This window comes from Choloepus didactylus, chromosome 9 (assembly GCF_015220235.1).
Source record: "Choloepus didactylus isolate mChoDid1 chromosome 9, mChoDid1.pri, whole genome shotgun sequence".
Lineage (NCBI taxonomy): Eukaryota > Metazoa > Chordata > Mammalia > Pilosa > Megalonychidae > Choloepus > Choloepus didactylus.
In genome coordinates this window covers 88777458-88793862 of record NC_051315.1, presented here as the reverse complement: position 1 = coordinate 88793862, position 16405 = coordinate 88777458, and the positions used below count along the sequence as shown (strand labels likewise).

At 39.5% G+C, this 16405-nt stretch overlaps 1 pseudogene; it reads right to left on the bottom strand.

Moving 5' to 3' along the window:
- Positions 1 to 13590: 13590 nt before the first annotated feature.
- On the bottom strand, positions 13591 to 15386 carry LOC119543803 (annotated as a pseudogene).
- Positions 15387 to 16405: the final 1019 nt, after the last annotated feature.

Here is a 16405-nt window from a genome sequence, read left to right as displayed (position 1 = left end):
ATATGATCTATTCTGGAGAAAGTTCCGTGAGCACTAGAAAAGTATGTGTATCCTGGTGATTTGGGATGTAATGTCCTGTAGATGTCTGTTAAATCTAATTCATTTATCAGATTGTTTAGGTTTTCAATTTCCTTATTGGTCTTCTGTCTGGTTGATCTATCTATAGGAGAGAGTGATGTGTTGAAGTCTCCCACAATTATTGTGGAAACATCAATTGCTTCCTTTAGTTTTGCCAATGTTTCTCTCATGTATTTTGTGGCACCTTGATTGGGTGCATAGACATTTACGATTGTTATTTCTTCTTGCTGAATTGCCCCTTTTATTAGTATGTAGTGGCCTTCTTTGTCTCTCAAAACATCCCTGCATTTGAAGTCTATTTTATCTGAGATTAATATTGCTACACCTGCTTTCTTTTGGCTGTAGCTTGCATGAAATATTTTTTTCCATCCTTTCACTTTCAGTTTCTTTGTGTCCCTGTGTCTAAGATGAGTCTCTTGTATGCAACATATTGATGGTTCATTTTTTTTGATCCATTCTGCGAATCTATATCTTTTAATTGGGGAGTTTAATCCATTTACATTCAACGTTAAAACCGTGAAGGCATTTCTTGAATCGGCCATCTTATCCTTTGGATTATGTTTGCCATATTTTTCCCTCTCTCTATTAATATCCTTTATTGTACCCATACCGAATCTCTTTAGTACTGAACCTTTCTCCTGGTCTCTCTGTCCTGTCTTTGTTTCTCTGTCTGTAGGGCTCCCTTTAGTATCTCCAGTAGGGCAGGTCTCTTGTTAGCAAATTCTCTCAGCATTTCTTTGTCTGTGAAAAATTTAAGCTCTCCCTCAAATTTGAAGGAGAGCTTTGCTGGATAAAGTATTCTTGGCTGGAAATTCCTCTCAGTCAGAATTTTAAATATATCGTGCCACTGCCTTCTTGCCTCCATGGTGGCTGCTGAGTAGTCACTACTTAGTCTTATGCTGTTTCCTTTGTATGTGGTGAATTGCTTTTCTCTTGCTGCTTTCAGAACTTGCTCCTTCTCTTCTATGTTTGACAGTGTGATCAGTATATGTCTCGGAGTGGGTTTTTTTGGATTTATTCTATTTGGAGTTCGCTGAGCATTTATGATTTGTGTATTTATGTTGTTTAGAAGATTTGGGAAGTTTTCCCCAACAATTTCTTTGAATACTCTTCCTAGACCTTTACCCTTTTCTTCCCCTTCTGGGACACCAATGAGTCTTATATTCGGACGTTTCATATTATCTATCATATCCCTGAGGTCCATTTCGAGTTTTTCAATTTTTTTCCCCATTCTTTCTTTTATGCTTTCATTTTCCATTCTGTCATCTTCCAGGTCACTGATTCGTTGTTCAACTTCCTCTAGTCTTGTACTATGAGTGTCCAGAATCTTTTTAATTTGGTCAACAGTTTCTTTAATTTCCATAAGATCATCCATTTTTTTATTTAGTCTTGCAATGTCTTCTTTATGCTCTTCTAGGGTCTTCTTGATTTCCTTCATATCCCGTACTATGGTCTCATTGTTCATCTTTAGTTCTTTGAGTAGCTGCTCTAGGTGTGTCTCTTCTGGTCTTTTGATTTGGGTGCTTGGGCTTGGGTTATCCATATCGTCTGGTTTTTTCATATGCTTTATAATTTTCTGTTGTTTTTGGCCTCGTGGCATTTGCTGAACTTGATAGGGTTCTTTTAGGGTTTGTAGACCAGTTGAAGTCCTTATCTCTAATTTATCAGATCTACAGCTTCGTGGAGTACACTTTCTCTAACTAACCAGCAGGTGGCGTTCACGAGCCACCTGTTCTCCACAAAACAGCTCTCCCCTGCTTAGCCTTTTTGGTGAGTGGGGGAGTGAGTCTTGTGGGGCCCAATTGGTGTACCAAGCTTGCGTGTGTAGTTGGTGTTGCCTGCCCTGTATGTGGGGCGTGTTTCTGGGCAGTCGGGGAGGGGGGGTGGCCCTAACAATCAAATCTCCCTGATGATCCTAGAGTTTTAAAGCTACTGCAATAGTCTAATCCTTCAGTTCAGTCCTGCCACAGTTTGTCTCTGCCACTGACCCACAAGTCTTTGGTATTGGCGTATGGCTCCTGAGACTTGCAAGTGGGCCCCTCTTCCAGGCTGTGCACCCCGGGTCCTCTGTTGAGGGATGACTGTGCTATGTCACAGGTGAGTGCCGTCCCCCCAGGGCAGTTCTGGGCTGCTGGGCTGTGTTGGGAGGCTCCCAGTCTGCTCAAATGATGGCTGAATGGGGCTCTGTTAATTCACACTGCTCCCCCTTCCCAGCTCTGGGACATTCAGCTGAGGTTGCAGGGAAGGCTAATGTCCACGCCCAGTTTTGTGGTGTGTGCCTGTTATTTGAAGCACTTCCGTCACACTGGGTTGTCTGGGGCAGCTCTGGGCTATGGGGCTGGCGATGGGCAGGAGTGTTTCCTGTCCACCAGGATGGTGGCTGTGAGCGGACACCCCCCTTTTCTTGGGAAGTTGGGTTGTTTAGTGAATTTTCTCAGCCACTGGATTATTGCCTTTTGTCTCAGAGCTCTCTTAGTTCTGCTCTTGACTTGACGTGCCCAAATTTCAATTCTTTGAAGCTTTCTGTAATGAGCTTCTTAGAGTAATTGTTTTAGAAAAAGCAAAAAGGTTTAAAAAAAAAAAAAAAAAAAAAAAAAAACGGCCCTCCTCAGAGATCTAATGGGTTATTGAAATGCTAATAGACAAAGCAACCAGGGCCATTAAGGAAAGGTCCACAGGGCAGAGAGATCAGCCTTGCTTCGGGATTTGCATATGCGCCTCAAGGCCTGATCTCCGCCCTTCCCCTTTCTGTGTTCACCAGAACTCCAAAAATCCTCTGCTTTTATTTTGGAGTTTTTCGTGTTGTTTTTTTTCTATGCCTGTCTCCTCTCTGCTGGGCTGGCTGCTCTCAGAGTCTCTGGTATCTGGTCTCAGTCTATCTATGGTTGGAGTTTGAATCAGTAGAATGAGTTTCCGATGAGAGCAGCCACTGCAATTCTCCCTTCTCCTTCCTGGAGCTGACAGCCCCTCCTCCCCCGGGACTGAGCCTGGCAGGGAGGGGCGCGGGTCCCCTGGCCGCAAAAACTTACAGATCTCGCTGATCTCAGCAGTTCCATGTTTTCATGAGTGTTGTATGAAGTATGCCCAAAGACAGATTGCTCTGTGGTGTCCAGTCCACGCAGTTCCTGGCTTTTTACCTACTTTCCTGGAGGAGTAACTAAAACATACAGCTCACCAGTCTGCCATCTTGCCCCACCTCCCCTCATTCTTCTTTTTAAGGATGTTTTTGGCCATTCGAGGCCCCTTTCCCTTCCAAATAAGTTTGATAACTAGCTTTTCCAAGCCTGCAAAGTAGGTTGTTGGGATTTTGATTGGAATTGCATTGAATCTGTAAATGAGTTTGGTTAGAATTGACATCTTACCAGTGTTTAGTTTTCCTATCCATGAGCATGGAATATTTTTCCACCTATTTAGGTCTTTTTAAATTTCTTTTAGTAAAATTTTGCAATTTTCTGTGTAGAGGTTTTTACATCCTTGGTTAGGTTTATTTGTAGGTACTTGATTTTTTTAGTTGCTGTTGTGAGTAGATTTTTTTTTTGAATGCCTCTTGTTAGGTCATTACTAGTGTATAGGAACATTACTGACTTATGTGCATTAATCTTACATCCTGCCACTCTACTGAATTTTTTTATTGGCTCAAGTAGTTTAGTTGTCAAATTCTCAAGATTTTCCAAATATAAGATCATATCATCTGCAAATAATGGCAGTTTGCTTCTTTCTTTCCAATGTGAATAACTTTTATTTCTTTGTCTTTGCAAATTGCTTTGGTAGAAGTTCTAGCACAATATTGAATAACAGGGGTGACAGTGGGCATCCTTGTCTCATTGCTGATCTTAGGGGGAAGGCTTTCAGTCTCTCACCATTGAGTACTATGCTGGCTGTGGGTTTTTGATACATGCCTTTTATCATATTGAGGAAGGTTCCCTCAATTCCTACCTTTTGAAGCATTTTCATAAAAAAAGGATGTTGAATTTTGTCAAATGTTTTTTCAGTGTCTGTGGAAATGATCTGATTTTTCCCTTTCAATTTGTTAATGTGTTCAATTACATTAATTGATTATCTTATGTTGAACCACCCTTGCATGCCAGGAATGAACCCTACTTGGTCGTGGTGTGTAATTATTTTAATGTGTCTCTGGATTTGATTTACAAGTATTTTGTTTACGATTTTTGCATCTACACTCATTAGAGAGATTGGCCTATATAGTTTTCCTTTTTTGTAGTATCTTTGTCTAGTTTTGGTATCAGAGTGCTATTACCTTCATAGAATGAGTTAGGTAGGGTTCTGTTTTCTTCAATTTTTTGAAAGAATTTGAGCAGTAATGGTGTCAATTCTTTTTGGAAAGTTTCGTAAAATGCCCCTGTGGAACCATCTGGCCCTGGGCTTTTATTTGTAGGTAGATTTTTGATTACTGTTTGGATCTCTTTGCTTGTGATTGGTTTGCTGAGGTCTTCTATTTCTTCTTGGGTCAGTCTAGATTGTTCATGTGTTTCCAGGATATTATCTATTTCCTCTAAATTGTCTAACTTGTTGGTATACAGTTGTTCATAGTGTCTTCTTATGATTTTTAAAATTTCTTTTGGATCCATAGTAATTATCCCCTTCTCATTTCTGATTCTGTTTATTTGGGTCTTCTCTCTTTTTGACTTTGTCAGTCTAACTAAGTGTCTGTCAGTCTTGTTAGTCAGTACTTAGTCTTATGTTGTTTTCCTTGTATGTGGTGAATCACTTCTCTTGCTGCATTCAAAACTTTGTGCTTCTCTTCAGCATTTAACAATCTAATCAATATATGTCTCAGAGTAGGTTTATTTGGATTTCTTCTATTTGGTGTTCACTGGGCATCTATGATTTGCATATTTATGTTGATTAGTAAGGTTGGCAAGTTTTCCCCAACTATGTCTTGGAACACTCTTCCTAGCCTTTTCCCTTCTCTTTTCCCTCTGGGACAGCAATGATTCTTATGTTTGTTCACTTCATGTTGTCCATCATTTCTCTGAGATCTAGTTCACATTTTTCAATTTTTTCACCATTTGTTCTTTTGTATGTTTGCATTCAATTACCTGTCTTCTAGTTCACCTATTCTTTCTTCTGCCTCTTCAGATCTGCTGTTGTGTGTCTCAGGTATATTTTTAATTTGAGCCTAGTGTGTTTTATTTCCATAAGGTCTGTTATGTTCTTATTTACTCTTTCAAATTCTTCTTTATGCTATTCTAGAGTCTTCTTGATTTCCTTTATGTCTTTGGCCATCTCGTTGAAGTTGTTTTGGAAATTCGTTTGTACTGCTTTAATTAACTGCTCCAAATTTTATGTTTCTTCTGGCTTTTTAATTTGCTTGCTTGGCTTGTCCATATCTTCTAGATTCTTCAAGTGCTTTGTGATTTTCTGTTGGCTTTGGTGCATTTGCTTATCTTGATAAGATTATTTTGGGAAATGCAGGATTATTTGAGCTTTTATATATAAATTGGGGTAGCTCAGCTTGCTGGAGTGGTTTCGAAATCCTACCAACAGGTGGCACTCTTGAGCTATAGCTTGCTGGGGTGCAGTTTCCCAATCCTACCAGCTAGTGGCACTCTCAATCTGGTGTGGTGGATGGAGTCCAAACTGGCTGGGGAACCAACCAGGGCACCAGTTCTCTGTACACTTCGGGGACTGCCTGGTCTGGCACAGTGATGTAGGCCCTGAACAGTTAGGCAGGGAGTCTGGTCAAAAGCATCCTGCAGATGGGAAGTGCCCTGCTCCCTGCCTGCCATTTGCTCATGGATATCTGGGGTGTGCGAGGGGCTCCTGATTGTTGGCATGGCACCTTCTTCTTTCCCCACCTCTTTAAGGTGCACCCCCCCAGACTTCCATGAGGGGAGAGCAAATGCTGCCTCCTGGGTCCCCTCATGGGAGCTCCCAGCTGGCAGACTGTGGTGGATCACCTCTGCAGCTAACTACCAATGTAGGTGCACAGGAGTGGAGAGCTGCTGCTCACTCCCTTGCCTGGTGGTGGTCTCGCTGCTGCAAGCCTGAGGGTGAGGCCCAATGAGAACAAAATCACCCCATCCCTCAAGCTACCATCTCTCTTGCATTTTTGTTGGTGTCCCCTCCATGTACTGTGGGGGACCCTGTGTGGCCAGTCACACCCTGAAACCATGGTCCTGGGCATCCTCCGGCCCCTCTCTAGCTACTTTCATGGAGGAGAAACCTGTTCTACCTCACCTACTCTGCCTGCTGAGATAACACAGGAAGTCATAAATAACTCTAAAGAAGCTTTAGCTCCTATTTTCAGTAGGGTTTGAAAGAATATTTTATGGATAAAACATGAAGAGGCTGCTGTGGAAAAAGATACCAGAGAAGTAGAGATTTTGAAATTGTTAACAAAACAAAATGAAAAACTGATAACTTTTCCCCGCAAAAAACCTCAATAGAGGCAGTAAGTAGTGATCTTGATATCTAAAAAAAAAAAAAAAAAAAAAGACAAACAAAAAAAAAAACTAAAAATTTATGAGACCAACCTAAGAAAAAACCAAAAGTCCAAAGATTGAAATTATAAAGGATGAAAGATGAAAATGTGTATGAGTTCTACAAAAAGAAAAAGGGGAACAATTAAACAAAGAAATAGTAGAAGAAAAATTTCCCTTGGGACTTTATAAATCTTGTTTCAAAGGAAAAGTGATGGACAAAATGGAAACATTTTTGGTTATCTTGTTAAACCAGTGGTTCTCAATCCTGGCTGCACAGAAGAGCTTTTAAAAACTACCAGTGCCTGGGTCTCACTCCAGACAAATTAAATTGAAATCTTTAGGATTAGGATTGGGCTAGGTGTTCTAAAGAAGCTTTCTAGGTGAGTCTTATGTGCAATTAGGTTTGTGAATCAGCTGAGCTAGACTGAGGATTATTATCAATATTAGATGCCAGAGTTAGTTCAAGAACTTAAAGGCTAAGCAAGGAGGAAACAGTGCTCAGAATCTGTAAGCAATGAGTGCAGCTACTGGCATTTCTTGAGCACCTTCCTGTGGGCACTCAGGTGAGCTTGTGGTGATGGGCATTTATTGGGAGGCAAAGGGATCTGAGATGTGGGTAAACTGCCTCCCTAAATTTTCTGGGTTGAAAAACTGGTCTATTTTAAGAAAAGACATCCAAATGACAATCTATCAGTGAGGAAGAAAAGAGTAAGATAGCTTTTAAAAGATTTGAAGGGTTCTTGCACATCAATTTGGTGAAATTGTAATGGGAGGATGAATCTAAACTATAGATAATAAATGAAATACACTAATAGGTTAAAGGAGAAAAAACAAATCTTCTTGATATTTCCTGAAAAAACATTTGATAAAACATAACATCAGTTCCTAATTTTAGAACATTTGTAGAAAACTAGAAATACAAGGAAACCAAATACAATAAAGACAATATACCCAGGAATCAATGAAACAAGAAATGTGCCAGCTCTAGATGAAGAAAAACATTGAAAATTTACTGAAAGACAAACAAGAAAACTTAAATAAAGCTAGGTACATACAAATACTTATGGTAATTTTTTTTTTTTTTTGCATTGTAGAAACTATTTTTATTTTGAAATACTTTCAAACTTACAGGACAGTTACAAAAATAATAAAAACCCCATACAGAGAACTCTAACATGACCGAATACCTGCAGATACCTGATTTCATCAATGTTAACATTTTCTCACATCTGTCACATTATTCTATCTATCCATCTGTCTACTTATTTATTGATCCATTTTCTGAACACTTGAGTGTAGGTTGTATACATCATGCTCTTTGAACACTCAACACTGCTCTGTACACTTCCTAAGATTAAGATATTCACTTATATATCCACCTTAACTGCAGCTATCAAATTCAAGAACTTTTAGCATTGATATAAAGCTTACAGTCCATGTCCTATATTAAAAAAAAAGTCTTTTTGAACCTTTTCTCCTTGTTAAATCCCATCCAGGATCATATATTGTCTTTAATTTTCAATGTCTCTTCAGCTGCTCATTCTTTTTAAATTGTAGGAACATATATACAACATAAACTTTCCCATCCTAACCCCTCCCAAGCATACCCTTCAGTGGGATTAATCACATTCACCAGGTTGTGGTACCCTCACCACCATCATTACCAGAACCTTTCCTGCAACCCAAAGAGAAACCATACACCCTCTATGCCTTAACTTCCATTGCCCCTGGCCTCTGGCAACTTGTACTCCAATTTCTGTCTCAATGAGCTTGCATATTCTCTGATATATTCTTTGTAGTTACCATGGGGCTTAAATTTAACATTCTAAGTCTGTAACAATCTGGTTTGCTTGATATCAACAAAACTTAGTCTACAGAAGCTGTGTTCCTATACCCCTCCATCCCCTATCTTTATGTATTTCTCATTACAAATTACATGCTTATATATTATGAGTTACAAACCACCGATTTATCATCACATTTTATGCATTTGCCTTTTAGATCCTGTAGTAAGTGAAAGGTGGATTTACAAACAAAAAATACAATAGTACTGGCATTTAAATTTACCCCTGTTATTTTTACCAAAGACCTTTATTTTTTTCTTATGGCTTTGATCTATTGTCTGTTTTCCTCTCATTTCAACCTGCAGAACTCTCTTGAGATCTCTTGTAGGGCTGGTCTAGTGGTGAAAGAGCCCCTCAGCTTTTGTTTATCTGGATATGTTTTTATATCTTCCTTATTTTTGAAAGACAGTTTTGCTGGATATAGAATTCTCGCTTGGCAGTTTTTTGCTTTCAGCACTTTAAATATGTCATTCCATTGCCTTCTTGCCTCAGCATTTTGGTTTGATTTGAGTCTCCCTTGTACATAACACATTGCTTCTCTCTTGCAGCTTTCAGAATTTTCTATCTTTGGCATTTAATAGTCTGATTATAATATACCAAGGTATGGGTTTATTTGGGTTTTTCCTGTTTGGAGTTCATTGAGCATCTCAGATGTGTATATTGATGTCTTTTATTAAATTCGAGAAGTTTTCAATCATTATTTGTTTGAGTATTCTCTCTGCCCCTTTCTCTTTTTCTTTTCCTTGTGGGATTCCCACTATGAGTATATTGGTGTGCCTGATGGTATCCCACATGTTCCTCAGGCTCTGTTCTGTTTTCTTCATTCTTTCTTTCTTCTGCTCTTCAGATTGTATAGTTTCAATTGTCTTATCTTCAAGTTCCCTGATTCTTCCTGCTGCCAGCTCCAGTCTTCAGGCTGTTGAATCCCTCTAGGGAATTTAAAATTTCTGTTACTGTGGTCTTCTGCTCTGTTTCATAATTTCAACTATTGATATTCTCTGTGTATTCATTTATCCTTTTCCTGATTATCTTTAATTCTTTGTTCATGTTTCCCTTTAGCTTTTTGATTATAATAAGGGCCATTTGAAAAAAAAAAAAAACTTTGTTTGGAATTCCCAGGTCTAGTCCTCCTTATGGATGGTTTCTAATGCTTTATTTTTCTTTTTTGCCTGGGCCATCATTTCCTGTTTCTCTGTATTCTTTTCTTTTATTATGAACTTTAACATATATACATAATAGTGACAGCTTTCAAAGTACAATTCAACAAGTAGTTAAAGAGCAAATTTCAGAGAATGTCATGGGTCACAGTTCCACAACTTCAGCTATCTCCATTATTGTAAAATATACCATATATTCAAAAGGAGTTAACTTTCTATATACAGCTCAACAAGCAGTTATACAGGTAATTTAAAAAATTGTTATGGGTTACAGTTCCACAGTATGAGTTCTTTCCCCACTATGCAGTATAAGGTGTATACAGAAAGGTGAAGACTTTCAAAAGCACAATTCAATGAGTAGCTATAGAGCAAATTTCAAAGGATGTTATAGGTTACAGAGAGAGAAAGGCCACATCTGAGCAACAAAAGAGGTTCCCCGGAGGTGCCTTTTAGGCATAATTAAAAGAGAGCTCAGCCTCCCATTTACAACCTAAATTTCATGAACAAGCCTCAAGTCAAGGGCTTGATTTATTAAGTAGTGGGTTCCTAATTTCACTTAATAAATATTCTATCCCAAGATAAACGGTCAGTTTCTTACATTATCTTCACTTAGTTTTACAATCATCATTCTCAACTTTAAACAATTATCATAACATAATACATCCCAGAGCTCTTATCAGCTACTGATTATTCATCCCTAGTATTAATGTGGTGTTGATAACATACTCCTATTAAATATAATGTTTAATAGGTAACGGGTAAGTTTTCCATACCACTCTGTTGTTAACCATCTTTGTATGCTTTGCCATCTTTTATTGAAATGTGGACGTTTTGTTATTTTACCATGTTCTTGCTGGAATTTAGACCCTGAGGCATCTGTTCCTTAAGCCTGTATCCAGCTAGTGTTATGACATTATGACAGCTTTCCTTGAAGGCAGGAAGCTAAAAAAAAAGAACTAAAATGAAAATACCTTTTCCAGTCTTTGCAGATTGACCTGTACCAGTCCTCTCCTTTGGAGCTAATTCATAAAATCAGTTTAGAGAATAGCTTCAGGCCAAAGCATAAGGGCTCCCCTGATCCTTTATGCACATGTGTCTTGTCTTGGGCATACATGTGGCCCCATGAATTCCCCTGTTTACACAAATACGAAAGTCCCCTCTTCCTTAGGAAACAGTTTCCTCATTATTCTGAGCATGGCACTGTATGTCCTACAGACAGCAATCCCTTGCCCCAGGCAGCATGACTTGACTGCTCTCCCACAGCATGCTGCAGGAGGCCTCTGTAAGCCACCTCCTACACACAAGGCAAGTTTGGGGATGGCAAGTCCCTCAGGCCACCTCCAGACAGATTGTGCCTGACATACACACTCTCAGTATGTGCACGAGACTTACTCTCTTCCCGCTGGTACTGGGACCAGATATCCACACTGGGAGCTCAGGCCAGCTCTACACCAGGCTGTTGAGGAGTCTGGGAGGGGCCAGGCTGGGTGCCTGGAGATCCAATTGCTTTTTAATGGCCTTTTTCTTCATTCCACACTTGTCCTGTTACTGCAGGCCCTTAACCATTTCCTGGAGCATTGAGAAAGATATTTCTGCCTGTTCTTGCTGGTTGTTCAAAGCTTCTGTAGGGGACAGAGCCTGAAACATCTCACTCTGCACCCTTGATCGAGGTGCAAGGGCAGAGGTTGTTGATTAAGTAAAATGAAGTAACTCAGACAAAAGTCTCAGAGAAAAGTCTCTAAGAAGGTGAGAAAGAATGGGATCCTGACTACAAAGGGAGGGGGCAGCCTCCCATAGGAGAAGGAATTCCATCTCCAGTACAAAAGGAGAAAAGACATAGGAGATAGGTGTGCTATTTGAGGGTAGGAAAATGAGGGAGATGAGTCGGAAAGCTTCTATTTCCTCAGTGAATTATGAAGGTCACTCATGGTGAGTGGGAACAGAAGAGTTATGTTGGAAAGGGGGAAGATAAGTTTACCAAAGAAACAGAGTAGAACTACGGAGCAATACAAACTGCTCCTTTGAAGATTGGGATTATGAATTTAAGGAAAAGCCAATCAGTCCATGGGTGTGATTTTTCTCAAGTAACATCCAGTTGCTCAAATACAGGCACAGAGAAAGAAAAGGGCAAGTTCAATCAGAGAAGAGTTGCTAGGCAGACACTTTTACTCTCTGATGGCATTATCAAGGGCTGGTGTGCATTATTTAAGGTTATATTATGCAAATCAAAACAATACAAAATGCAAACTATGATGTATATATCATATCTAAGTGGTATGCTAATATTACCTCTTACAATTTTTTTTTTTTACTTTTTTCCCAAGATCATATTGTCACCACATTCTGTCAGTCAGTTGTCCATTGGTTACCTCAATTTGGCCCTAGGTTGTACTTCCTTTTGTACTCATGCATTATCTAAAGACATATTGATGAGGTATACAAAAATACTGCAATGATACTGCTCTGAAAATTGTTTAACATTTTATTTGAGAAAACCAGGTAAAAAGCAAAATCCATTTTTTTTCTAGAAAATAAAGGCATTCACTAATGGTAAGGTGCTGATCTTTTTTCATAGTACTAATAATTACGTAAATTTAAGCTTTTGGTTTATATCACACTTTACATTCTGTCTTGTATATATCACACATAATTATTGAAGGGTAAAGACTAAAAATACAGATTTCTACCAAACAGATGAGATATAATCTTTCTTGTTCCAAAAGAACTGTATTAGGATAAGCAATTGTAAACTGCAGACAGATAAATGGCCATGTTCCATAAATAGTAGTTATGTTATATGTTGTAAAATTTACTACAAATACTAATTTTATGTTACTACTTTTCAAAATACTTTAAATTCATCAACTTTTTACCTTGTGCATCAGTTTTCTCGTTTATAATTTAGGGACGTATTACCTCTTTCAAAATACTTCCCAGAAATGAAGAAGAATTGTCTCGTTCTTCACAACAACGGAGAGCCACAAACACACTGAGATTTATGTTTTAAAAACATGATGATTTTGAATCTTAGGGTGAAGTTCTAAAGTCAGGACCCCAATCACCCTTTGGGAGTGGCCACCCTGCAGACAGATGCTCTGTCTACCAGTGACTATTCCTCTGGCAATTTTTCCCTAGTGTTGGAGGAGATCATCAGTTCTTTGGTTTGAACACTGGATAAAATTTGTATCTGTTTGGATTTAGGGTCCACACTGTATGACAAATACATATCTTTAAACACTAGACTGGCACACAACACAGGATGCTCACACTCTGAGGGGCACGTAGCCCCCCAAACTCCCTGAAAGATCTGGACTATGTCTGGAGTCCAGGCCAGGGCATACCAGGGTGGAACACACCCTATTCAAATAATCTTTCTCTTTTTTCCTCTTGGCTGAGTGTATATTTAAAATTGCATAAAAATGTGTGTAGTTAGTTTTGTTCTACATGCTAAAGTAAAACAGAAAGGAGATTCACAGCTATGTACATCAGCAGCACAGTCTGCTATTATTTTTATCTCTTTTCACAACCTTTTAGGGTAGTTATATTTTAGGAGCAGAGACATAGGCCAGGCTCAAAAATGAAGTGACGACGTATGCCTACTTATATTAATAACTAATAAGAAAGCAAATGAATCATTAGGTAAAGAGACATTTTATTGGAGCATATCCTGAACACTACTGATTCTTATGTTTAGATAAATTTTTTGTGTCATTAATTCAGAACTAGTCTGAATTAATGTAAAAAAAATAATCCTTCAAACCTCTTGCGTGCTGCTTTTCCCTACACATATATGTTCCAGAATAGAGAGGAAACTGCAGAGTGGAAAGGTGGACAGCGGAGAGCAGAGATGCTCTGGCCCCGATACGGATCAACCCTAAATGAGGTCAAATATATTGCTCACTTATGTATTATGACCAAAACAAAAAAATCATCGGGACCCACAATCTTATGATACAGGGAAAATCCTAACTGTCAAATTTCAAAGTAAAGACTAATAGACTAAAAAAAAGAAAACCTTCAGTATTTTGGGACAACATAGTCTGCGAACACAATCAAGTAAGATAATCAGAAGAGAAGTGCCTCCACTTGCTGCGGCGATCAATACAGAATATTCTCTGGATCTGCGCTCATTGACTGGGTTTTATCCCAGCTGCATACACTTCACTGTAGGCTCTGAAGACTAATTTTGTGGACTGTTTTATGACCTGCTCTTTCACTGTGGCACTTAGAAGGAAGTTTAGCTGTGGAATTAATAGATTGTCCAGGGCTGACAGATAATGATCAAATGGAACCATTGCAACCTTCAGTTCCACAGAATCCAAGTTGAGCAAACTGGCTAAACAGCCCTGTTCAGGTTTATGTTGCTGTACAGTGTTAGAGATGTAACTCAAGCCTGCTCTAGTTAAAACAAAAGATGCTTGCTCATTTATAGGTGTGTCCAAATGTGCCTCAATCTGAAACTGTAGCATTTCCAGGTGCTGTCAGAGAGTTCACACAGAGCTAACGTCTTTGTCATACAGAGTGACTTGACCATGAAAGTGGCCATGATGGCGGAGCCTAAATTGCTGGCTGAGATGGTGCACATTTGGAGGAGGTGGTCCAGGACCCAGGATAAAACCTGCACAAAATCAGCTTGATGAGCATTTAATGGCATGAGTGAATCATGAGATGCCAAACTTCATGCAAAAAGAGCATCTGATTTAATGCAGAACTTGGTCCAAGATCAGGTGGAGGGAGTTCAACTTGCTAAATGCTTAACAAATGCATTTCTTCAACGGTAGTCAACAATGTAGTTGCATTATTTCCAACAATGCTACTAACTGTATGGTGGTAGAATTTGAGATTAGAAATTTTATATAATTAGGTTCAGCAACTACTACTTGTTCATTCAAACCTTTAGCACATACCCTCAGTGATACACCCCACAACTTTCTGAATGTTTTCTTCAACATCTTGTGTAGCTACAAGTTTTAAGAGAGTGTCAAGGTGTTCCTTTTCAGAAACAATAGCTTGATACGGCCAAGTCAGCATATCTCCCACACACCACATAGGGTCATGGGAGTGCATTCCAGTAGGTCTGGGTGTACGCCCTGGGCCCCCTCTTGTGAGATCCTCAGTATACCCACAAACAACTGTACTTCTGTCTGTTCCCAAATTAATCTAAAGTGTATTTGTATAAGACAGGTCTATCCTGAAGGGCTTTCATTGCCTGAGTTAATACTGGAGATACATCACATGCTTCTTGCACCAATGTTCTTCCTCCACTTTGAGCCCACCAGTAAAGTCTTTCATAAGCTGTTGCTTGAACCAAGGCCATTTGTTCCATGAGGTCTAAACCTGCAGTTTGTTGGTTTGTATGCAAGAGAACTTTGACATCATTATGAAGCTGTTTTACTCTTCCCAATGCTTTGAAAAAATCCTCAGTGATAGGTCCATCTCTAGAACTTTGGGGAAGACTCATCAGAAGTTAGCTGGAACTTGGATAAGAAGGCATCTGAAACTTGTGCTCTTATTTCTAATCGTTGGCTTTCACCTTGAAGCTTAGTTGTTTTTCTATTAAATCTTGAGTCTGTTCCTTTGCTGCCTTTAGGCAATCTGTCGTATCTTGACAACGGTTGCTTTTTGCCTAAATATCTTCATTTATACTTTCAAGTTCCTCCTTCACTTCCTTGAAAATGCTTACAAATTCTTCATTGATGGCTAAACTATGGTGTTCAATAGTTCCATGTAAATTTCTTCGAGTCTGCAAACTATTTTCAACAATAAAAGGTTGAAAGTGCCTTGAGAGCTTCCAACATCTCCTGGTCATGGCCCAGCCGCCTCTCCAGGACTTTCTGTAGCTTCTGTGACAGCTGATTGTGAGTCTGCAAGGTCCTGGCCCAGCTGCCCAGGCTGTTGACAGCACTATATGCCTGCAGGGCTGCCAGCTCCCCACCGTCCTCGGCTCTGATGCCCTGCCTCCCACCCGGCACCTGGCACCCTGCAACCCTCATCCCCAGACCAAGACCCCGGAACCCAGACCTACCACTGCCTCAGCCTGGTACAGGGAACAGCTGCATTTTTTTCTTTATAGAGAATTTGTGGGTTCACAGAACTAAAATGCACAAAATACAGGATTCCCATATACCACCCACCATGAACACCTTGCATTGATGTGGAACATTTGTTACAATTGATGATGGCACATTTTTATAATTGTACTATTCATTAAACTCCATAGTTTAATTTAGGTTTCCCAGTGTAGTGTAGTTCCATGGATTTTTTTAAAAAAATTTTTGATTCTGTTAACATATATACAATCTAACATTTCCCCTTTTAATCATTTTCAGATAAGTATCTCAGTGCCATTAATTGCATTCACAATGTTGTGCTACACCACTATCCATTACTGAAACATTTCTGTTCTAGTTTGCTAATGCTGCAGAATGCAAAACACCAGAGATGGATAGGCTTTTATAAAACGGGGGTTTATTTGGCTATACAGTTACAGTCGTAAGGCCATAAAGTGTCCAAGGTAACACGTCAGTAATCAGGTACCTTCACTGGAGGATGGCAAATGGCATCCGGGAAACCTCTGTTAGCTGGGAAGGCATGTGGCTGGTGTCTGCTCCAAAGTTCTGGTTTCAAAATGGCTTTCTCCCAGGATGTTTCTCTCTAGCAAGCTTGCTCCTCTTCAAAACGTCACTCACAGCTGCACTCCGCTCAGTCTCTTTGAGTCAGCACGTTTATATGGCTCCACTGATCAAGGCCCACCCTGAATGGGCAGGGCCATGCCTCCATGGGAGTATCCCAACAGAGTCACCACCCACAGCTGGGTGGGACACATCTCCATGCAAACAACCTAATCCAAACATTCCAACTTAATCCCCACTATCATGTC